General features: G+C 34.1%; 1 protein-coding gene and 1 pseudogene across 18 annotated transcripts in view; one reads left to right on the plus strand and one right to left on the minus strand.

The window, feature by feature from the left end:
* Ptprt (protein tyrosine phosphatase receptor type T) overlaps positions 1 to 12,931 on the plus strand; it is a 1,083,111-nt gene that overhangs the window by 867,440 nt on the left and 202,740 nt on the right. The window lies entirely within an intron of this gene.
* Positions 6,816 to 8,229, minus strand: LOC101719655 (mitotic checkpoint protein BUB3 pseudogene; annotated as a pseudogene).

Below are 12,931 nucleotides of genomic sequence, written 5' to 3' on the forward strand. Positions count from 1 at the left end.
TACAGAAACTGACAATAGGCAGGTACACAAATAATTTCATATCATGATGCACTAGATTTTCAGAATGGTATGATGAAGGGCAAATGAAGAGTGTGACTCTGAGTGGAAGATGTCAAGAAAGGCGTTTTGGAGGAAGTGACATAGAACTCAAATCTTGAGAAGTGAAGGTCTTCGGTCATTTGAGGCAGGGGTATAGCAAACAGAAAACACCTGGGGGAAAACCTAAGTTTAGCATGTTGGGGGATCACAAATCAGATCAATGTGCCTCGAAGGGAGGCATAGAAAGAAAGAGTCAGAGGAGAGAGGAACGTTGTTTGTACAGAGCAGTGAGGGTCAAGGGGAGGGCTAATGATTTTTCTTTTCAGTTCCCTTGGAGTAAACAGAGACTAGTAGGAACTGGGTTCGGTAATTAAAAGAGTACTCTGGCAAAGAAAGAGAGGCAGTTCCTTATCCAGGTCCAGAAAGACTGCAGGTGGACTGGTTAGAAAGCTGAAGCAGTCATCCAGGCAAGAGACGGTGGTGTTTTGGACCAGAGTGGTAACAGTAGAGACTACGCAGACAGGAAAGATTCAGGATATAGAAAAATAGGTATTGTTTTGCTTTTAAAAACACATTATTATTCAGCATTTTAAAAACGTTCAAAGTAAAAAGAAGCTAATAGAATGATCTCAATATGCTCGTCATTCAGGTTTAGCAGTGATCAACCTGTGGTCAGTCCCATTTTATCCTTGCTAATTTCCTTGGTTCCACCAAATCTCTTTAACTCCTTATTATGAGGACCTACTGAAAGTGTAAAGAACAGTCTTAAATCCTCTGCCCAGGTTCCCTAATTCCTAATGGTTTGCCCCAACTGCTCCAGGATTCTGTCCCCTTCCTCCCTCTCCCTTTGTCTCCCTTCTCCCATTTTACAGACTCACTCTGTCTCCTCCTCTATCCTCTTTCCCCCTTTATTTGTCTATGTGCCAATTGAGCTTTCATTCCTTTTCTCTTAAATATTTAATGTGACTTTTCAATATCATAATGATTATCAGGAAATTAATGTTATATAATACTGTTAGTCTCGGCTTTGTTAATTGTCTCAATTATGCCCTTTATAGTAAAAATAATTTTTAAAACAATTTCTGGTCCAGGATCACAGGTTGTATTTGGTTGTCATTTCCCACAGATTTCCTTATCTCTATTATTCCCTTGGCCTTCATGGCCTTGAATCTTAAAACTTACAGTCCAGTTATTTTGTAGAATATCCTTCAAGTCAGGTTTGTCTGAGATGTTCTTGCAATGAGATTCAGGTCATGGATGTGTCATAAACATCACAGAAGTGATGTTGAGTTCCTCTCACTGTGTCATAGGAGGAGGCACAAGCACATGATAACAATTTGGCCCACTCCTGATGATTTAATTTTGATTTCTTTTTTTTCATTTTTTTTCCATTAAGTTTATTGATACATTTTAGATATAAAATAGAGTTACATTCATCATTGGGATCTTGTACCTTTACATGATGTATCTTGGTTCTTATTTTTTTCCCCTTCCCCTGCCCTCCCTTCACCCCCTCCACCCTTCTCTATTTGCAAAGACCTTATTTCCATCTTTTTTCCTTTTCTCATATTTTTCTTTTCCCTTCTTTCCTTTCCCGTACTCCTCCCACTTCCCTTACTTTTTTAGACCTTTTCTTCCTATTACACAATATCAATTATACATTTTTAAATTACAATATCAAAATTTAGAGGACATTACCACAGATTTTATAGAATTTAAAAGGATATAGAAAGCATATTACAAAAATCCTTTTTTAAATAAATTTGACAAATTCTAAGAAGTATCTTGGAAGACTAATGAAACTCACTCTGGAGGAAATATAAAATTTGAATAGCACCTATTAAAGAAAGTATATTCCTAGCTTGAAAACCTACCCATATGACAACAACAGGCTTATATACATTTTAACTGATGAATTATATCAAACATTTAAAGCAGAAAAAAGAAGGAACACTTCTCCCCTCATTTTAGGAAATCAACATTGTGTTAATACTAAAACTGGATAAAGATAATAGAAGAAAAAAGTATGAACATAGATAAAAATTTGTTTAACAAAACAAACTATTAGAAGTCAGATCTGGCAGGATGTAGAAAGTGGTTTTGTTATAGGGATGGCAGTGTTGGCTCGGCATTGGAAGATCCACCCCCATAAGTCATCATTTAACAGAGGAAAGGAGAAAGTCATATGATCCTGTCAGTAGTTGGAGAAAAAGTATTGGATTAAATTCTACAGCTGTTCATGGTAAAAGCTATCAGGAGACTAGAAGTAGAACAGAACCTTCTCAACGGATACCCCACACTTCAACAAAATCGCCTTATATGAATGGAAAAGATGCAATGCTTTCTCCCCAAGGTGGGGAACTAGGGCAGATATGCATACTCTTTGTCTGTCCATTAAACTTTGAAACATAGGCCCAAAACAAAATAGTCTGGCAATAAAAAGAAACAATTAGCATAGGATTGGCAAGGTATCAGCAAAATCTTTATATGTAGATGAAATGATCATCTACAGAGAAAATACTAAGAAATCTCTAGGAGCCCCTAGAACTTGTATTTGAATTTAGCAGGATTAGAAAACAAAAAGTATATATAAAAATTCAGGTTTATGTATACTTGCTATAAATGAGGAATTGGATATTGAAATTTAAAAGTTACATAGGAGTACAAAGGACCTAGAAAAGTAAAAAGAAAAAAAAACAGTGTTGGAAGACATTTATTCCCTAATTTTTTTTTTATACTGGGGATTGAACTCAGGACCTTGAGCTTGCAAGGCAGGCGGTGGAACCACTGAGCGAAATCCCTGACCCTTAATACCTAATTTGAAGTCTTCCTCTAAAGCTACAGTAATCAAGGCAGTGTTCCCATAAGGAAAGACATATAGATCATTGGAATAAAACAGAAAATCTGGAAATAGAGCCATACATATATGGTCCACTGAGTTTTGAAAGATTATTTAACATTAACATTTTATAGAACATAAACTCAACTCAAAAGCAGAGGAAAAGATAGTGTTTTCAGCAAATGGTACTAGAACATCTTTTATCTGTATGTAAAAAATTAACCTCAATGCTTTATTTCCATACATAAAAATAACTTGGAAGGATCTATGAACCTAAATATGAAAGACTAAAACTATAAAACTTCAAGAAGAAATTATAAGGGAAAATGTTTATGAAGTTAAGGTAGGCAAGAATTTCCTAGGATACAAAAAACATGATGTATAAAAGAAAAAATTGATAAATAAGATTCCATCAATATTTAGAACTTTAAATGACATATTTAAGAAAATGAAAAGTAGCCCTTAAACTACTATATTTATAATACATATAACCTATGGCCAGAATATATAAAGAACTCTTACAGCTCATTAATAGACAACCCAATTAAAAAGTAGACATAAGAAGATGATAGATAGCCAGTACAGCACAAGGAAAGGTGTGCAACACTAGAATCAGAAAAATACTAATCAGAACAATAAGATCATATTATACACTCATTAGGGAAATGAAGTTAAAAGTTTTGAAACAACAGATGTCAGCTTAGGTGTGAAACAGAACTTTCAAATGCTGCTATTGTGAATATAAAACAATAAAACCATTTTGGAAAACAATAGAGAAATTACTTGTATTACTGTTAAGAACCAAACAGTTCTGTTCTTAAGTTTTTACTTAAGAGGAATGAAAACACATGTTCACAATAGATTTGTACATACAAGTTGACTATCCCTTATCTGAAATTCTTGGGACCAGAAGTGTTTCAGATTTTGGGTTGAAATCCACTTGATCTGCAAACAGGATGGCTACTCCTGCTTTTTTTTTTTGGTTGCTGTTACATGGAGTATTGTTTTCCACCCTTTAACTTTCAGTCTATGAGTTTCTTTTTTTGGTACTAGGGATCGAACTCAGGTCCTTGTGCTTGTGCAGCAGGCAGCGAAACCACTGAGCTAAATCCCCAGCCCTATGAGTTTCTTTTTGAATTAAGTGTGTTTCTTGTATAAAGCATATTGTTGGATCTTGCTTCTTGACCCATTCTGCCAGTCTATTTCTTTTGAATGGTGAATTGAGACCATTAACATTGATGGCTATAACTGATACATATTGACTTATCATTGCCATGACGTTTTCTTTTTGTTGGATTCTCCCCCTTTGCTTTTAATTTCTTGTCGCTCCCGATGGATTCATTTTGCTGGGCTTCCTGGGGTTGTGATCCTCATTGTCTTTTCCTAGGATATTGTCTAAAATTTTTTATAGTGCTGGTTTAGTATTCATGAAGTTCCTAAGGCGCTCTTTATCATGAAAGTATCTTATTTCTCCATCAGTTTTGAAAGATAATTTTGTAGGGTACATCAATCTGGGTTGGAGGCTGTTTGTCCTTAGGAAGCTCCAAGCTCTTCTTGCCTTGAGGGTTTGCATTGAGAAGTCTGCTGTGATTCTGATGGGCTTCCCTTTGTATGTGATTTGTTTCTTTTCTCTAACTGCTTGTAGAATTTTGTTCTTCTCTTGGGTTTCTGGAATCTTAACAATTGTATGCCTCTGTGTAGATTTTTTTTTTGATCAAGGCTAGTTGGAGTCCTATATGCCTCACTTATCTGTATGTCAAGCTCTTTTCCACTACTTGGGAAGTTTTCTGCCATCACTTCTGTTAAAAGTTTTTTTATGTCATCTGCCCTCTCCTATTTCTTCATTGACTCCAATCAGTCTTATCTTATTCTTCTTTCCATCATCTAGCAGCTGCTGGACTGATTTCTCATGGTTCCTTACAATTTTAAAGAAATTTTTCTTTTCCTTGTCACTAATTGCAATCTTACCTTCTATATCTGAAATTCTGTCCTCACATTGGCTCATTCTGCTGTGTAGACTTTCAGTGGAGTTTTTAATCTCCTCAAAATCTGTTTGCATCTGTTTTATGGATTCCATTTGTTTCCTATGTTGGGATTCCATCATGTTCCTCAGCTCCTCCTAAATTTATTAATCAAGTCTTGCACTATGGGCACAATCTCTGCTGTTATCTGAGAAATTATTTCTGATTTCATTTTTTCCAGATCTGCTTTTGTTGCCAGTTCAGGGAGTCTAGGTGGTTGAGTATCAGATTGTTCCATCTTGTTTCCTTTAGGGTTGCTGTAGGTGATCTGGAAGTCTGGTTTTGAGGCTTGTTTACATGTCTTCTCATTTCAACGGGGGGTGGGGGATGCTACTGGCACCTACTTCACCTCCATTGCACTTGGAGCAGTGGAATGGCAGCCCGGGAGCCTCCTCCTGGGCGCTGGGGATAATTTTGATTTCTTAAAGTGTTGTTTACCAAGTTGTTTTCCACTATAAAGCTATTATCTCTTTGTAATGTGTAATGTTTTGTGTGGATATATATGTACGCATCTTGGTCTTTATCAAACTTTCATCTATTAGTTTTAGCAGTTACTGATGATTCTTATCTAAATCAACTATTAAGATGTTTGCCAAAGTATGATTTTTCTCTTCCCACCACTCTTTCTATATTTATTTGTTGACACTTATCATGAGAATAAGTTCCCCTTTCTCTCCCATTTTAAGATATTTATTTATATTTGTATAATCATGGATCTTTATTTTATTCAGTAGATTATAACTCCTTGTCATCATTATTTATTTTTATGTTCAAATTGTTCTAGACTTAGCTAGTGGGACCTACTCAGAGACAGTCCCTTTGTCCTTCTGAAATGTCTCCATTGGTTCTTGAAAACTTTCTAGCAAAATATTTTGTGGTTTCCCTCTTCATATCTAGTAGAGAGTGGTCGTCATAAACCAAAATTTGGGAGCTATCAGGTATGATTACTTCTAAGCTCCCACAGTGGACATAAACACAAGGCAAACAAACAACTGTGTTCCAGCTCTGTATTAAAAACCAAGAATTCACAATGACACATCCAACTCCAATCACCATCAGGGTTCATCCTAGACTTCCTCATCAACATTTGTAATTCTCTTCTCTGCCAATGAAAAGCTTGACTTTCACTATTCTCAAAACATTCACTTTCTTGTTCAACCTTGAAAATCCAGAAACTATTTTCAGAATTATCAAACTATGTTGGTTTGTAAAAGGAAGTTCTATATATGCTTGCAATTCTGTCTTTAGCCTGAATATGTACAAAATATAGTTTGTAAAAGCAAATCTAGTTTATTTCTTTTTATTATCCTAAGATTTTGTTATGTGTTTATTAAAAATGGGGTTAGATTTATTTCTTTTTGTTTCTAATTTTAGACTCATTTTCCCCATCCTTTCTGATTTCTTGAATATGGTAAGTAAAACATGGTTTCAAAAGTTCATCTGTAGCAAAAAATGCATGTAGAAATTTATATACCAATCCTTTTACTTCATTCTCACAATCCCCTGTGGAAAATTGATATCATTAATTTCAGGAGTAATTTTTATAAAAATTATGAGGCTGAAGTATATTTTATTTCTCCTACTTATAGAAAAGCATAGATATTTGGGACATTTTATATCAGTTAGTAGAAGTCTTCCTTATTATTTTTTACAGCTGCATGATAGTTCGTTGTGTGGTTACAGCTGAGTTTATTCAATTACTCTCATATGTTGACATACAGGTTTCAAGATTTTTCAATTGCAAACATTGCTTTAATAAAGAAAGTTGTACATATTTATTTTTTAAAGGTTCTGAATTTCTGGTTTATTAGGTAGCAGGAAAATAACAGGTTTAGATTATACTACAAAAAGAGCCCATTGCTCATAAACAACAACTGGGCTTGCTTGGGGGAATGTAGGGGAAATTCTTCGGACTACTGTACAAGGGCACAAAGACTTCTCACCCTAACGAAGGTATTAAAGAATACAAAGATGAGTTTCTCATAAGAAAGAAAACAAAAAGTTCTCATACTAAAGAACATCTTCATAATAACTATAACACATCCCTTAAGGGATAAGCATGTACTTGTAGGAAGCAAACAAAGCTTTCCATAGAGAAACCACTTTCATGAGATGATTAGGTGGACTTGGGTTTTGTGTCTGCATCTGTCACTTGGCAAATGAAAACACCATCTTCAGGATGTTTGGTGTCATCCATTTCATACATATATGATGATGCAATCACAAGCATAGTCCTATCATTGCTGAAGCCAAGTGATGCAATGCTGATGGGGTACTGATGAAACTGGCACAGTAGGTTTTTGTTAAATGGATCCCAAATATTTACAAATCCATCAGAACTACCTGTGGCAAATGTATTGTGCATATTATGAAAGGAAATGGCATTGACTGGGTAAATCTGCTCAATGTTATTTTATTTTAGTCTGTGACATTTGAAGGCGTACTTCTGCACCTCAGGGCTTGGGTCCAAGTATTCAACTGCCACTTGGCCTTTAATAGAGCTCAATACATATCCCTGCTTGTTTGGAAATGCTCCTATGCAACGAGTCTAGTATTTCAGGCTGGACTCCCTGCACTGCTGCACATACCCCATGTTGTGTAAGTCCCACACTAACACTCTGCAGCCTGCTGTACCCATGATCAAACAGTCTCCAGACACTGAGAGTGTGTATACCTTTTCAGGCTGAGAGAAGATCTCAGCATTACAAGGAGTTCTGGGATCCCAATTTAACCATCTGATCCCATCTTCCAGTAACCATCACATTCACTTCTGGACAGTATTCAAAACATCTGATAGGGGCATCATGGGTTCCAACAAGATTTTCTTGATCAGTGTTCATATCATGCATTTTCTACTGATGACCTAATCCTCCACTCCTTGAATGTGTTGGATCATAGAATGCGCAATCCAGAAACGCGCCAACATGCTGGTAGTTGAGCCGCATGGAGTTGGCTGGTACATCATAGAAGCACACCGACATGTCCCAGGAGAAGACTACCAGGAAGTGTTTGGAAACTGTTTGGGAAGTGTTTGGGCTGAACTTCACAGAGGAGATGCCATCCTCTGGTGGCTGGTTCAACTTGAACTCCTTAGAACCTGTCATCTTGGCCTCCCCACAGAAGCAAATGTCTCAGTCTCTACATATATATTTTTATATTGTTGGAAGTATGCCTTCAGTGTAAATTCCAAGAAGAGTACTTGTTGAATCAAAAGATATACTGAAATGTACTTTGGCCAAAAGTCACTACATCCCTTTTCTTAAAAGATGAATACATTTGCATTTCCTCAAGAAACCTATCAGATTGTTTCTCCATAGCCTTGCCAACAGGTTGTGTTGTCTAATTTTAGTTTTTGTCCAACTTATATGTACGAAATTTTATCTCCATATGGTTCTAATTTGCTTTCTCTTATTATAAGTTAAATTGTCATCTTCTATATTGAGATATTTTATGTAATTTTAAATTACCTGTTTATGTCTTTTGCACAATTTTCAGAGTTTTTTGTTTTTTAAATTTTTAACACTTAATTTTATACTAGCATTTGTTTACAATATGTAACAATACACTCATCTTGAAGAATATCACATATTAATCACATATCACATATCACATATTAATCAGTTTTACTTCCCCTCTCTGCCCTTTTCTTATATTGTAAATGTTCATATGCTCTTGTCTTTTCCTGGGGTTTGTGTTTTATTACTTCAGCCTATGTGCCTACTTATGCAACCAGGACCACAGTGCCATGATCACAGGCTCTGTGCTATCGTCTCTGCCAGGGAGAGCACCCCCACTCAGATTTTCTTCTTCAATGATTTCTATTCATTTTAAATATAAATTTTAGTGTCCACTAGCCTAGTTTCATAAAAAGTCTATTAGTAATTTTACTGGGATTTCACTGAATTTGTACTTTAATTAGGGTGAAGTGGCATACTTACGATGTCGAACTGCCTTACCCAAGAAACAGGCATGTTGTCCTACTTGTTCAATTTTATTTTTGTCTTTCAAGAGTGCTGTAACATTTTTCTTGATACAATTTTGTATAATCCTGTTAGGTTTATTGCCAAATATTTAATCTTTGTTGTTATTGTAAATGAGATTGTTACTATTTTATCCTCATCCCATTATTGGTTGTAAATAGGGACATTATTGACTTTCTATGCAAATTATTGTGTTTATTGATGCAGAGATATTCATACCTACTCTACTCATTTTTGAGACAGACAGCATCAAAAAGTGTTCTTTGCCATGTTTAATGCTGTTTTAGATAAATTCATGGCTTACATCAGGATCGATACTGCTTGTTTCTGATTCTTTGTCACTTACAGCTTTTCCCATTCTTTTTTTTTTGCCTTTCTGAATAATATTTTAAGTGTGTTTAATGTTTTTAATGTGACCTTTATATTCAGAAGTATAGTTTTGCTTTGTGAGCTAACTGAAATCTTTTTCATTTAATTATATGAGTTAAACCTATTCAGACTCATTGATATGATTGACATATTTGGTCTCAACTCTATCGTGTATTTTTATATCTTCATTTATTATATTAATTTCTAACATTTGTCATGTGCTTTCTTTACTGTTGTTTTAAAATGTCATTTGATATATAGAAGGTTCATATTATTCTTCTAGTAGTTACTTTTGTTCTTACAGTTTTAAGTATCTTTAATTTTATCTTTTCTCCTTTATTCTTTTGCTATCTGGTTGGCCAGTTTAAGGGTATCCATTAACTTCTCTCTGTTGTCTTATAACTATAAATTACCTTATTTTACTCTCTTCTTTTCCTGCTTCTTCTGTCTTTCATATTTTAGTTAAACTATTTCTACATTGTCAGAAAATATAACATTTATGTATTCTGCTTTCAGCTATGTCCTAACTTATTTTAAACTTAGATTTCCAATTAAATGTATTAAAATGCTTATCATAAATTCTTTTTAATTTTACTTTTTCATTAACATATATTAATTATACATATTAATGGAGTTCAGTGTGGAATTCCAATGCATGCATACAGTGTGCACTAATCAAATCAGACTAATTAGAATTTTCCCTCTCCTTATCATTTCTTTATGTTTTGAGCTTTTGAGCCCCTCTCTTCTTAAAATACATATAGTGGACTCTTGACTTCTGAACTTGATTGGTTCCAGAGGACTGGTTGTAACTCAAGTTAGTTGTCAGTTAATATAGCTGAGATCTAGATGTTTACCTAGGTACACACTATAGATAACAAGAGGCAGATGAATCTTCCATTAACCTAATTAACCCATGTTGTTTGTATTTGGGCCGGTCGTAACTGAGGGTCCACTGTAATAGGTTCTTTTGAACTATAGCCACTACACTGTATAGTAAAACACAGAAACTTACTACCTTTATGTTTTGGTACCCATTATTCAACCACCCTTTGTCTTTCCCCTGGCACCCTTGCTAGTTTCTAATAATCACTATTTTACATTCAGATCTACTTTTGTTTTAGCTTCCACATATGAAAGAGAACATGTGGTATTTTTCTGTGTCTGGCTTATGTCACTTAATGTCCTCCAGTTGCATACATTTTTCTGTAAATGACAGGATTTCATTATTCCTTATGGCTGGATAATACATTTTGCACATACACTACATTTTCTTTATCCCTTAATTTGTTGATGGGCAACTGCCAGATTCCATGTCTTAGCTATTGTGAATATTGCCAGAATAAAATGAGTGTGCTGGTATCTCTTTGGCATGCTGATTTCATTTCCTTTGGATATATACCCAGAAGTAGAATATCTGGATTATATGTAGATCTACTTTTTTAATTTTTAAAGAAATCTCCATACTGTTCTCCATAATGGCTATACTAATTTACATTCCTACCAACAATATATAAGAATTTCTTCTTCTCTACCTCTTCCCTAGCTTTTGTTTTTAGGTTTTGGAGCAATAGCTATTCTAACTGGAGAAAGATGATGTCTCATTGTACTTTTGATTTGCATTTTCCTGATTGGTAATGATACTGATTTTTTTAAATATGTTTGGTGGACATTAGAATTTTTTTAAGATAAGTCCATTCAAATCATTTGCCCATTTTTAAATTTGATTACTTGTTTTCTCTACTGTTAAGGGATTCTTTAGCTCATTGCATAGTCTAGATAATCTTCTGTTAGGTAAATAGTTAGCAGATATTTTTCCAGTTGTCTATTTACTCTGTTGATTGTTTCTTTAGCTCTGCAGAAGATTCTTGATTTGACATAATCGCAGTTGTCTCTTTTTACTATTGTTTCCTTGTTTTGGGGGATCATATTCACAAAATCATTGCCTATGCCAATATCTTAAAGTGATTCTCTTATGTTTTCTTCTAGTACTTTCAGGCCCTAAATTTAGGTTTTTAATCCATTGTAAATTGATTTTTATACAGGGTAGGAGATAGGGTCAAGTTTCAATCTTCTGCACATAGATACCCAGTTTTCTCAACATTGTTCATGGAGGAGATTGTCCTTTCTACGGGGTATGTTTTTGGTGACTTTGTTGAGAATAAGTTGGCTGTGGATGAGTGGGTTTAGTTCTAAAACCTCTATTCTCTTCCACGGCCTTCTGTGGTCATTTGTAAGATAGCACTCTATCATACTGTTTGGTTACTATGGCTCTGTAGTATGGTTTGAAATCAGGTATTGTGATGTCTTCAGCTTTGTTCTTTTTGGTTCAAGATTGCTTTGACTATTTGGAGTCTTTTGTGCTTCCATATGAATTGTAGGACTTTTTTCTAGGTCTGTGAATAACATCATTGGTGTTTTGTTGGGGATTGTACTGAATATATAAATCACTTTGGACATATTTTACATTTACCAATATTAGTCCTTCCAAATAATTAACATGGGAGATCTTTCTATTTTTTGTAACTTCTGCAGTGTATTTTGTCAGTGTTTGGTAATTTTCACTGTAGAAATCTTTCATTTCCTTGGTTAAATTAATTAGTAGGTATTTTGTGATTTTTATAGCTATGGTGAATGAGATTTCTTTTATTATTTCTTTTTCAGTTAAGTTAGTTAAAGGTGTATTAAAATGCTAGTGTTTTTAAAAAATTTTCTATCCTGTAACTTTATTTAATTCCTGTATCAGTTTTAATAGTGTTTGGGTGCAACCTTTAGGTTTTTCTATATGTAGAATCTGCAAACAGGAATAATTTGACTTTTTCTCCTCCTGTTTATATACCTTTTATTTCTTTCTATGCTCTAATTTCTCTGGATAAAGCTTCCAGTGAAAGATGAAATGAGAATAAGGAAGAGACCCTTGTTTTGTGATATATCTTAGAAGAAATGTTTTCAGCTTTTCATCATTCAGTTGGCTGTGGGAGTGCCAGATATAAACATCATCATCATCATTATTATTATTATTATTATTTTGAGATATATTCCTTCTATAAAAATTTATTCAGAGCTTTTATTATGAATTGATGTTAGATTTTATCAAATGCCTTTTCTACATCTGCTGAGATGATCATATAATTTTTATCCTTCATTCTGATGTTGTGCTGTATCACATTTATTGAATTGCTTATGTTGTTCCACTTATGTCCCTGGAATAAGGCCAACTTGGTCATGGTGAATGATCTTTTTGATGAACTATTGGACTTGATTTCCTAGGGCTTTATTTTTTGAGAAGTTTTGTATTTAGGTTCATTAAGGATATTAGCCTGTAATCTTCTTTTTAAAAATCAACAAAGAAACATCAGCATTTAAATATATTATAGACCAAATAGGCCTAATCAATATTTACAGAACTTTTTATCCTATAGCTACAGAGTATACATTCTTTGCATTAGCAAGTGAAAAATTCTGTAGAATAGACAATGTACTAGCTCACAAAACAAGTCTTAACAAATGCAAAAAAATTGAAATCATATCTTGTATCATTTCTGACTACCATGGAATAAAACTAGAAATCAAGACTAAAAGAAATTTTAGAAATTATGCAAAATATATGTAAACAAAACAACATACATTTAAAAAAAAATGGATCATTGAGCAAGTAAATTTTTTTTAAATTTCTCAAAGCA

The sequence above is a fragment of the Heterocephalus glaber genome, unplaced genomic scaffold, assembly GCF_053883595.1.
Source record: "Heterocephalus glaber isolate CG9 unplaced genomic scaffold, H.glaber_assembly_v1.0 deba00001673, whole genome shotgun sequence".
NCBI lineage: Eukaryota > Metazoa > Chordata > Mammalia > Rodentia > Bathyergidae > Heterocephalus > Heterocephalus glaber.